Here is a 12,088-nt window from a genome sequence, read left to right as displayed (position 1 = left end):
ATACAAAAACATATTTAAAAGATCATGCACCATGATCAAGTGAGGTTCATCCCAGAGATGCAAGGTTGGTTCAATGTATGGAAATCATTAAACATAATTCATCACATCAACAGACTTAAAGACAAGAATCACATGATTATCTCAATAGATGCAGAAAAAGCACTTGACAAAATACAGCATCCATTCCTGCTCAAAACATTATATAGATAATATATATAAGTATATATACACATTGCTTATTGTTCAAAATTCAATTTAGAAATCCATGTTTGTGGTCTACTTTTCAAGATCATCCTAAATTGGTGTGGCTTTTGCTTTGAGATCATTCTTTGCTTCTCTTCATGTGAACTGATTCCCAGATAAAAACTCCACCAAGCAAGACAAATTCTTTATATTTAAGTCATCAGCCCTGATTAACTCACGTTCCCTTTACTTTGGCATCTTAAACAAGGCACATGCCCAGGATGTGGATGGCCAGGGTCTGGCTACACCTGTCATGGCCTGAGCTCATTTTACATTGGCTGAGGAGGAGAAGTAGGCAGGTACCAAGACTCAAGTGCCCCAGATGTCCAAAGGTGAACCACTGCTTTCTCTTTCCACAGGTGAGTACTTAGAGGTTGGAAAGATGCTCCTTGCTCAGGATGAGGTAGCTTGGGTGTACCTGAGATTGCAGAAGAAGCCCATTTATTTATAATACAGTGAGAGGAAAATTAGGCCATTGTACTTCTGCACAGGGGAAGAATTCATAAAAAGTCACACAAAATTATTCTTATATAACTGACAATGACATCGTTGTAAGGTGGAAACAGAGCTTTATTTGTCTTACTTAAAATGATATATAGAGCACTTGTCTGTTTATTCCACTGCAAACAGCTTCTGCAAAAACAGCCGTAAATCCCTGGGGGTTCCTACTGATAGTTATAAGTTACTTGAGCAAAATCTCTCAAGCAAGTGGCTGCCTTGCAGGTATCCATTATTCTAAATTCAAAGGCCTTTTTCTTGTTGTTTGTTTGTTTGTGTTGAATGTGTATTTCCCCCAAAATTATGTTACATGCAATATTACTTTAAAAAATATAAAATGTGTCAGAACGTAGCTACTTTTCAAATCGGTAAGTATATATACCTAAATCAAAACACACACAGCCAAAGGGGGAACACTCGATAAATAGGCTTCATAATCAAATCTGGCTCAGGTTAAAGTGAAGTTAGTTTGATGGATTCAGCTGGGGCCCTAGTAAATAACAGCCTCTGTAATTAAGCTACCTTTGCTTAGCCTCCCTGGGAGTCATGGGCGGCTCAAAGGTAGGAGAGAGACAACCAGGAGGCAAACTTCCGAAAAGAGCAGACAGCTTGCCCACCCACGTGCCAGGCCCTTTTCACTAAGAGCTGAATCAAGGGAGGCTTCTGTGATCCACACACACACCCAAATGTCAATTCGAGGCAAACCCCTGCGTGGGAACGGGAAAGCAGCAAGCTCAAATCAACAAATGGTAAAGTCACTTGCCCCCTTGTCTGCTGCACACCTGGAACCTGTCCCTGCTGTTATCTGTGTATATGTCTCTATATTTTTATCTGAGTACTCACAGGTGCATATGCATGCATCCATATTCATACCCACACCCCTAAGTGAAAACATGATCAGGAAAAGGAGCAATGGCTTTGTAGCTTAATATTCTGGGTCTAAATTTCAGGTTGCTCACTTTTTTACTGTGTGCCAGACATATCAGGCACTGGGGATAATCACTGCCACAAAAGAGCTCCCCAGCCGCCGAGATAGGGAAAGCACATAAATAGTTTTAATGCCATTTTACATGCCAAACGCAAAACTAGAAATAAGAGGGGTGTTATGTGATCATGGAGGAATGGGGGATTCAGATGCAACCTCCTGAAGAAGAAAACTGAACTCCATTTCCAAGGGTGAGGAAGTTACTTAATGTTTGTGGGCCGTACCTTCTTTATCTATAAAACGTGCACTCATAGGGTGTATATCTGTAGTATTGATATGAGAAATAAAGAATGCATAAATCCTAGTAAGAAATGTTTCTGTAATGATGGCCTCTCACCTCCTATCCCTCAAGTGAAAAGTATAAATAAAAACAATCTTTTGCCAAGGGTATAATATGATAACTGACAACCTCACATGCAAAAATAGGAAGGAGAGCATTGATTGAAACACAGACTCCTCGTTTCTCTTTATTAGGACAAATTAACTCATAACACAGAAAGAGAAAAGCAAACTCTTGCTCCCACTTACTGAACTATACCTAATTCTCCTTCTTCATATCTTCCTTCATCATGCTCACAGCAAAAGAAAACATATTTCTTCTATCTTGATAGGTGATCCAAACTTCTCTCTCAGTCAGTGCGTATATATTACAGACAGGCTGTCTCTGGTGTGGCAGACGAAGAGCTGCTCAGATACCCCTTCAAGGAAGCCACCTAGTATCAAGGGCTGTGATTAGCCTCCCATCTCCAGCTGTAGGCTGCTTCAAATTAGCTCAAGGTTGGGAGCATGCAGCACAAACTTCCCAGGGTGGCCTCCAGACAGGGGTGTGCTGGCTCAGCTCAGCTGGGAGAGAGTCGATAACATGCACATCCCCTTACAACTCTATGTTCAGTGATGTAACACTGAAGTGAGCCATGGTGTGAATATTTACACACACCCAGGATTGCAAGTGCTACAAATCATTTAGTAGGTACCTAGCATTGCCCTAACTTTCATGGAGAGCCACAGAAAATGGCACCACGAAGGTTTTTTAGTCTGGACCATAAGAAGGATGCAAAGAATGTGGATTTAATTAGTAAATGCTAGAAGACATGCATAAGTGGGCTGGGGCTGGGGCTCAATGGCTCGCATGTGTGAGGCACTGGGTTCGATCCTCAGCACCACATAAAATCAATAAATAAAGGTATTGTGTTTATCTGCAACTAAAAGAATATTTTTAAAAAGAGAAACGTAGGAGTGACCACGCCTGGTGAGACTCAAAGATCTGCCAACACTTTGCATAAGAGGTGATAATGGAACTTGGGTGATGTCAAAGATGGCTTGAGAGATTATTGAGGAGGCTTACACATTGTGGTGCATTTCATTTAATTCTTAAATAGCTTCTGGAGATGAATGTGGCCATTTTATTGAGAAGTGACATAAAAAAATCCAAATGTAGAGCAATTACTCTAATTGTGGATACTGTGGTAATGAGTCATGGGCCTACATCAATGAAGAACACAGAATTCAGGTATGTACATGTACATCAGGCAGGCGGAAACTGCCTAACTGCCTGAGCTTCCATACTCTCTATTGCCCATGGCCTTTCCCCAGCCATCTGGTGGAGTCTAAGTTAAGAGACAGGGCACCATGTTCCTGGTCAGTCACCCATGTTTCCTGCAGTCTCCTCCAACATTAGATAAATACACCAGAGCACTTGTTCAAACAAACCTCAGTGAAATTGAGCTCTCACGACCCACTTTTGTGTTTTTTCATGGGGTATGGCTGGTGAGGTGCACAGTCAAGCTAATGGTGTACCCAATATATTTTGGTAAATGTGAAGCACATTTAATAAAGTAAGTTTTTTTTTTCCTTCGAGAAATGGAATCATTTTTTTCCTTAGGAAAGTACAGATTTTATTTGTGCAGCTGACAATGGCTATTGAAGATACATCTTGTCATTTGTTTTCTGAAGATAGTCCCAATCTGAGAATACATTGTGGGGTATTTTATAAGCCTGCATGAAATCTATTGACATTAGAAATAAATATTCTGGCCTCATTCCAATTACACTTTTCAAAGCACAAAAGGCGTATGTGCATACATGGCAAGTGTATTTCTACATTGTCCCCAAGAAAAATATATCCACCGGATTTCCATTGAGCTCTGAAAGTTTCAATGTCTTGCAGTGATTCAGTGTAACTTTGTTGAGAAGTAGTCCAAGTGTGTGGAGAAACAGCAGGTGCTGGCAACAAAGGTCTCATTCTGTTCTTTGTCAAGACAACAAGGTTCAAAGAGTTCCATAAAATGACCGAAAGTTGATCAGGTAATCCTATCAGGGCAACATAGGAGCAACCTTCTATCTCATTAGCACTGTTTATCTCATATTGCATTCGCATTCATTTTCACTAATATGATACAAAAATGTAATGATGTATAAGTGTTTTTTAATGTCATGTAAGTGAAAACAGGTGGGTAATTTACCATGGCTCCATTCTGATTGGAACTGGCATTTCACACAAAGAATGTGGAGCTTTAAAAAAAAATTTTTTTTTTAGTGACTTTTTAAATCCTGGGTCAGATTTCCAGCAACCTTGGTTTTTAAAATCACTTAGTCAAATTCATGCAAGACATCATGCTGCAGATCTGTGGCCCCAAAGCAAAAAGAAAATCAAGAGGGTGATTTACTAGGGGAGAATGCCTCCAAACATAAGGAGCATGTTATATAGTTAACCTCCATTCAGAAAGGAAGCAGAAAGGGAGAGAGTGGTCTAAACGAGGTACCCTGGGTATTAAAAGAAGTCTGTATTCAGAGTAAAAGCCCCTGATTAGAGCATTTGCCCTGCCCAGGTAACCGGCTGCTGAGCTAATGGGCAATCCTTGAGGCGTAAGTCAAGAGTGTTCCTTTATAAGAGTCACACAGCACATTGGGTGGTATTGATTAGTCCCTGCTTTTTTCCAGGAAGTTAGAGAGGTTTACGTCTCTCCATAAGTGATTTAGGCATCTTGCTTCTTGTCACCATTATCGTCATCATTGATATCAATAATCTGGATTAATTTCATCTTCATTAATATTAGCAGAGCTAATAAATCCAGAGAAGCCAGGTGCCTTAGTGCCTTTTTCTATGATGGGTGTAATTCAGATTCTCCCATGACTATTTGCTGATGAAAGGTTATCATCAATTTAATAAAATCCGAGGAACCGGGGAGCTCATTTTGTAAATGAAAGTGAGTTCCTTCTTTCTACCCCAAATATTTTTGAATTTTGTATCTTGCCAGATTTTCTATTTTCCTACTGAAATATGGAAATGGATGAAAACTGTCCCCCACCAGGCACGTTGTTTCTGTAGCCTTGCTCCGGGTCTCACGTTGCCTGTCAGCCTGTGAGTCTACATTCCAGAACGCCCCGCGGGAGAAAGAAATTGTGTCCAGACGCAGCCATGGGAATGGAATTTCCCATACCTTGAGAGTGACCTCCAATTTGACCTTAAAATTAAAAACTTGTTTGTGAACTCCTGAGAGAGAAAAAAGTCTATAACAGTAGCTGCTGTTTAAAAATATAATTGGCAAGTAGAGGAACAACGTATGAGTCAGGCACGGGCTCCCTTAGATCCCAACAACTCACAGCCCAGATTTCCTGTGTTTTGCTGCTCATGAATGGACCAACCACCAGTGTAAACATCCAGGAGGGAAAAGAACTATTCCTTTCTAATCCCAATTTGCACTGGTGACTTTTCCCCAGTGTTTGTTTAAGGCCTGGCATCTCTCACTCATTCAGTCACAGTCTAAGAATTTATCATCAAACTTGTTTGTGCTAAAGAACACAGATTGGAGCTTTGGCATTCACTAGAGAAAGGCTTTGGTCTGAACCCTGATCACTTGCCAGCGGTGTGACCTCAGTTTCCTGATCTGTAAAATGGTGATAAACAATGGTACAAGTTTGAAATAATTGTTATGAGAAGGAAAGGGCATAGGCGAGTATTTGCATTTCAATAATATTCTATATCATGAATTTTTCCCCCTTCTAGAAATTGCTAAGTGACCATGCCTTATGATCAAGAGAGCTTTGAGATGGTAGCATTCATTTCTGCCCTATGATAAGCATAATTATGTTACTAAAGTTGTCAACAATATATCACATTTCACACTTCACAAATTTAGTCACATTGTTTTATTGAATCCTTACAACAATCCTGTTACTAATCTTCGAATGGTTATTATAGCTTGTATTGTCAGATGATATGTTATTACTTCTGTTTATATACTGGGGAAGTAAGGTATACATGTTGTAAATGACATGTTCAAGATCAGATACTGTTTGTGCAACTAGACCACAGATCTGAGGGTGGTCCTGCCTTCAGAAGTTCTCTGCCATTTTAGTATAGCAGGTAAATAAAGTAACTGTTCTTGCCGGAAATTCTAAATTGATTCTCTATCACTGATAATCAAATAAAAGACCTGTGTCATGCAGGGTCTTTCCTGCTGATGGTTGGTAGACATTTCCATGACAACCAAGAAAACATCATTTAGTGTCAATGTGCTTTTTCTTGTTTGCAGTTCTTATAAGCTGCATCAATTTAAGAGATAGTATGCTAGATGACAAAGAGACACCCACAAGCCATGTTTATTGCTGCACTCTTCATATTAGCCAAGATATGAAATCAATCTACATGCCCATCCACTGATGACTAAAGAAAATGTGCTACACCCCCCCCACACACACACACACTGGAATATTATCCAGCCATTAAAAAGAATGATATCATCCTTCCCCTTGCCCCCTTTTTTTCCAGAAAAATGAATGGAACTGGAGAATATTATGTTAAGTGAAATATGTCAGACATAGAAAGAATATTATGTTAAGTGAAATATGTCACACATGGAAAGATAAATACCTCAGATCCTCTCTCATATGTGATGCTAAAAAAACAATTAATCTCAATGTAGAATAGTAGAGATTACAAGAGGCTGGGAAGGGTGGTGGTGAGGGGGATGAGAGAGGCTGAATGATGGGCACCAGAACAGTTGGATACAAATGAAGAAGTTCTAATGTTCTACAGTGCAACAGAGTGACTATGGTTTACAGTAACTTATTATACATTTTATAAATAATTAAAAGAGAAAGGCAAAGGCTCCAAACACCAGGTAATGATAAGGAGATGGTGATGGAATTACCTGATTTGGTCAGGACACATTGCATACATATATTTAGAGATCATACTGTACCTCTTAGTTTTGTACACTTGTTATGTTGATAGATTTTTTTAAATGTTTGAAGAGACAGAAATGCTAACTACTCTGATGTGATCATCACAAGCTGTGTGCATGTATTGATTGTCATACTATGCCCCATAAATAGGCACCATTAAAATAATAGCAACAATGATAAAAGAGATGGTAGGGTAGAAATTGGGCTTGTCTTTTTGTTGTTCTCATTTGCTTGTGGGTTTTTCCCCCTAAATAAAGAACTGTTGGTGGACTCAACTCTTCACGTATTGCGCTGGGTTGTCTAAGTTATGAAAAAAAAAATTTGTTTTGGCATACAAAGTGACAGACATAAGAGTTTTCAAAAGGTTGAGAGAGACGTTTTTATGCATATTTCATGCTGCTTAATAACTGCTTTAACCTGCTGATGGAGAGATGAATTTCCCTAATATCCTATTTAATTGAGGACCAGCTCTGTATTCAGAACTCGGCAAGAAACCATGGAGCATATTTTCTTCTTTAAATGACACAACATGGTTTCTGCGACAAGGTGCTAAAAATCTCGCAGACATTAAATGTCTCCCAGACACTTTCAAGAACAATACAAGACAAAATATAATTAAATATTATATTGTGTTTTGTAACTGTCAAACACTACAGGAGCTGGGGGAGATGACAGCCGGCCACAGGAGCCAGGGAGGGAGGGACTAAGCCTCCCCTGGTTGAACATGTTCCCTTCACACTCAGTCTGGAAAGAGAACTCCCTATTGCTAGGAAGGGACCCTCAGGAAAATCCCCCGAGGAACTTGAGGGTCTAAAAAAAAATTAGTAAGGAACAAAGCTTTCTTCTTATAAGAATACCCAGGTGACCATTGTTCTTTAATGACAGCTCAAGGTGGCTGCCTTCCTTCCTGAAGCACATCTACTTTTCTGTTCTAAGGGACAAAGAGTAACACATGAAAATCCCTTCTTGTAGCCTGTTTTTCTTTCTTTCTTTCTTTTTGTATATGATTCTCTAATGTGATTAGAGAGAAACTCGTCCCTTTACATTCCAAATAAAGAAAAAGAATATTGTAGTGGGATTTCACCATGAGGGGAGATTGTAATTAAATTTTATGCCATCCAAGAATCTTGCCCTTAAGAGGATAATATAAAGAATAACACCATTCTCCTTCTTTTTAGTGGAATGAAAGTAGACTGGTATGAATGCAGAGACTCACCTCTGATGCTGGAAGTAGCATTGTAGGTTTTCTCCCATCACTGAGCAAGTTGGAGTGCCCAGGCCCAAGTACCTTCTCCCCTCTGGCAGAGTGAAGCGCAGCAGGGGATATCTAGTAGTTCTTGGAGTCTGCAATTTGCAGGGAACACAGGGACATGTGATCGCTGAATTTGTTTGTTGCTGTACTGAAATTTCCATCTTATTGGCATTATAGGATTCTAAGTCCAGTCTAGCCCAGTGAGAATGGGCTCCCTTAACTTACCAGACTTCCAAACACCTATTTCTTAAACCCCATCCACCCTATCCAGCCACAGCTGATGGGCCAGATTGGAGACCTATTGCATAATGTTTTCAAGAACTTAAACTAACAACACAGAAACCAAAAAGTTGGGTGTTGGCCAAGCTATCAAGAAGCAGAAAATGAAAGTCCCAAGGACTCCTGCTCATGAGAAACTAGAACCAGACCTGCTTCTTAAGTGTCTTATAATAAACGTCTTTTTCCTAAACTAGCTGATTTGGAATAAAACCATCTCTGAGTCAGAACATGGGGCAGTTGCTAAAGGAATTCAGATGGGAGGGACAACATGGCCAGGGCAGAGTACATTTCATAAGGGGCAAAACTGGGGTCCAATCAAAGACTCCTATTATGTTATTTTTTTTCATTTAATCAAGTTTTTATTTTGTATTAAAATGGTAATATATATTCATTATAGAATCCAGAAAAGCACAGAGAAGAAAATAAAAATAATATCTATTCCAAATACTAAGCACCATTATTACTTTGCTATAAATACACTTAGTCAGATTCATTGCTTTTTATAAAAGTGAGATTATGACATACATGCTATTTTTACCTTTTCCCCCCACTTAATTTCACTTGAGTAAATGGTAAAATTGTTGTATGGTACTTCATCACATTTCTTAGTTTCCCTTTTGTTGGGCATTTAGACTATTTCTAATTTTTTATTATTAAAAGATATCCTAGAATAAACATTCTTGTGACATTACAGAAATATTTGTGTGCATCTCTGATTATTTATCCATAGAATAACATATTAAAGTACATTTCTCATCAGATCAAAGGTAGGCTTTAAGGCATTTCTAAATGTAAAGAAGGAACACATAATAAAAATTATCAATGAGTTTAGGCTTACAAAAATGAAAACTAGGCTCTTTGTCTCCATTTTTGCCTACAGCTAAGGACACATTCTACGGTCCAGTTACAGATTTGATAAATGGGTAGAAAACTTGGTCACTATTGCACTTATTCTGCAGTAGTCTAGAGAGTGAAGGGTTTATTTATCATCAAATTTCAAAGGTACCAACCAATATGGAAGCCACCTAGACAAATGTGGTTACACCAAACTAGAAGGTTCCCACAACCTTCTTCTCAGAGGTCTGCTTTGGATTTGGGCTCCCTCTTTATGTTACCAAAAGGATCAACTCCAACCCACAGGTGGCATTAGGCTTCAAAAGAATGAGAAAGAATAAGAGAGATTTTCAAATATGCTTTTTTAAAAGCCCCTCAATCTTTTTATTTTATCTAGGTAAAAAAAAAAATTTAAAGGCTGAATGCCATTTAAGTCTATTAAGAAGCTTATTCTAACATAACACACAAAAACACATTGGTGAATTATCAAGCTGACAATGCACTTAGTAAAGAGTGAGGATTAATGTCTTTGCAGGAATGTGATTCATGAATAAAAACTGGTACAAAATTAAACTCTGGATATACACAGTCATTTGTAATCTTTAAAAAGAAGACTATGCTGAGTTGTGAATTATTTTTGGATGGGACTGAGGTAAGAGTCATGGGAATCTGAGGTGAGATGAGGTGTTGGGGGTTAGTCTCATCTGCCTTTTAGGCCATATTTAAAGCTTCTCAGCCAGCTGCTCTCTGCCCTGCCTCTAGCCTCTAAGCCAGACCAACACAACTACATAGAGGTCAGCAACAAGTCCTCTAGATTCTGGCACCTAGAACTTCCTTCTGTATTTCCAATTTGCTTCTCCAGCACTATTTGCACCAGATTCCACATTCTGAGGAATTGTTATGAGTTGCATCTTGTCCTCTTCAAAAGACGTTGAAGTCTTAATCTTTACTACCTATGAATGGAACTTATTTGCAAACAGGATCTTTGCAGATGATCAAGTTGAGCTGAAGTTATTAGAGTAGGTCCTAATCCAGCAGGGCTGGGGATTGACTCTGTAGACACAGGCAGGGACTGGAAGGATGCATCTACAAGTCAAGAAATGCCAAAGCAGCTTTCCAGACACTAGGAGACAGGTGCACAAGATTCTCCCTCACAGTCCTCAGAAGGAACCAACCTGGCCAATACCTTGATCTTGGATCTCCCTCCTCCTGAGACAATACGTTTCTGGAGATTTTGTTTGGTTTTTTACTTTTTTTTTTTTTAAGTACTGGGATTGAACCTAGGACCTTACACATGGTAGGCAAGCATTCTACCGCTAAGCTATTTCTCTACCCCCTTTTAATTATTTTTTTTTATAATTTCGTTGCTAGGTCTCCCTAAATTGCCTAGGTTATCCTAGAACTGGGATCCTCCTCCCTCAGGCTCTGCAGTAGCTGGAATTATAGGTGTGCGCCACCACAACTGTTGACTAGGACGCTGATTATTGCACCTTGTTATGACAGTCCTTGAAAAATAACAAAGTAATCTTCCTGACCCTGCACCTGATTTTGTCCTTTCTACTTGTTCTCCCCAGGGTTTAAGCCCTGCTGCTAAGAGACTCAGCTTTCCAACTTATCACCCCTCTGTCCGGGTTTTGGCTCCCAGATACCCATTCTCAGCCTGGTCACTAGTCCCTCACACTTTGGCCCAGCCCTGTCTTGCTCTCATGTACTTTCCCATCCTGAGTATGTATTTGTGGGTAAGGAGCAGAGGAAGGGGACTCTGTCAGAAGAGGTGGAGTTTGCCTGAACTTAGCTGATGAGTCTCTGCAGCCTCCACATGCTGTGGGAAAGAGTGGAAATAAGAACTGGTTCTGCTACTAGAAGATTCCGGAAGGCAGTTGCTCCTATGCATTCCTCAGTAAAACCCCCATGTTCAGCTTAGGCTTGTGGCAAAGACTGTATGGGCTCTGTAGTCAGATGGCCTAAGTTTAAAGTCAAATACAGGCCTGGGGATGTAGGGGTTATTCAGTGGTAAGTGCTTATTCATGAAGCCCTGGGTTTTATACTCAGAACTGGGGTTGGGGGAGAGTCAAATATGTGTATGAGACAATACCTGGTACATTATAAATGGTACGTAAGTATTTTACGTTTTTTTTAAATTTTTTCATATCTTAGGGGAACATATATCCCAGGGTTTTTTGTTTTGTTTTGTTTTGTTTAGAACAATCTCAGTTTATACTCATAGTTTTGGTTTAATTATAGCAGCACCACCAAGTCCCTCTCCCTTGTCCCACCTTCATCTCCAGTAACTCAGGAGGCTGAGGAAGGAGGATCATAAGTTAAGGCCAGCCTGGGAAACTTGGCGAGACCCTGTTTCAAAATTATAAAAAAAGGCTGGGGATGTAGATCAGTGATAATGTGCTTACTTTGCATGTGGGAAACCCTGGGTTTGCCCTAGTATGGTGTAAAAAAAGTAATTCATGGTCACTCTATGAGTCAACACCTTATCTAATCCTGAAAGATGAGGATTATTTCCATGGCTGGCCCAACCCCTGCATCAGGATCTGGGAATATTTCTGCTCACAGGCAGGAGCAGATCTGAGACAGCTTGATTTGTGGATGTCCCCAATGAATGTTTACACCATCTCTCCTTCTTCCCAGTCACCACGGCTGCAGAATAGTCTCAGGACAGTTCTCTTAAGTAATAACTGCTGTCCAATCAACTACTGGGAATTAGGACCTCATAAACTCTATACAGGGTGGTGATTGTATAGAGATGGAAGTTCAGTTTAATGAAAAAATTTTCCACTCCTTACTAGAAGAAACTC

This window comes from Marmota marmota, unplaced genomic scaffold, assembly GCF_001458135.2.
Source record: "Marmota marmota marmota unplaced genomic scaffold, marMar, whole genome shotgun sequence".
In the NCBI taxonomy this organism is placed as follows: domain Eukaryota; kingdom Metazoa; phylum Chordata; class Mammalia; order Rodentia; family Sciuridae; genus Marmota; species Marmota marmota.
Note: the sequence above shows the minus strand (reverse complement) of the source record.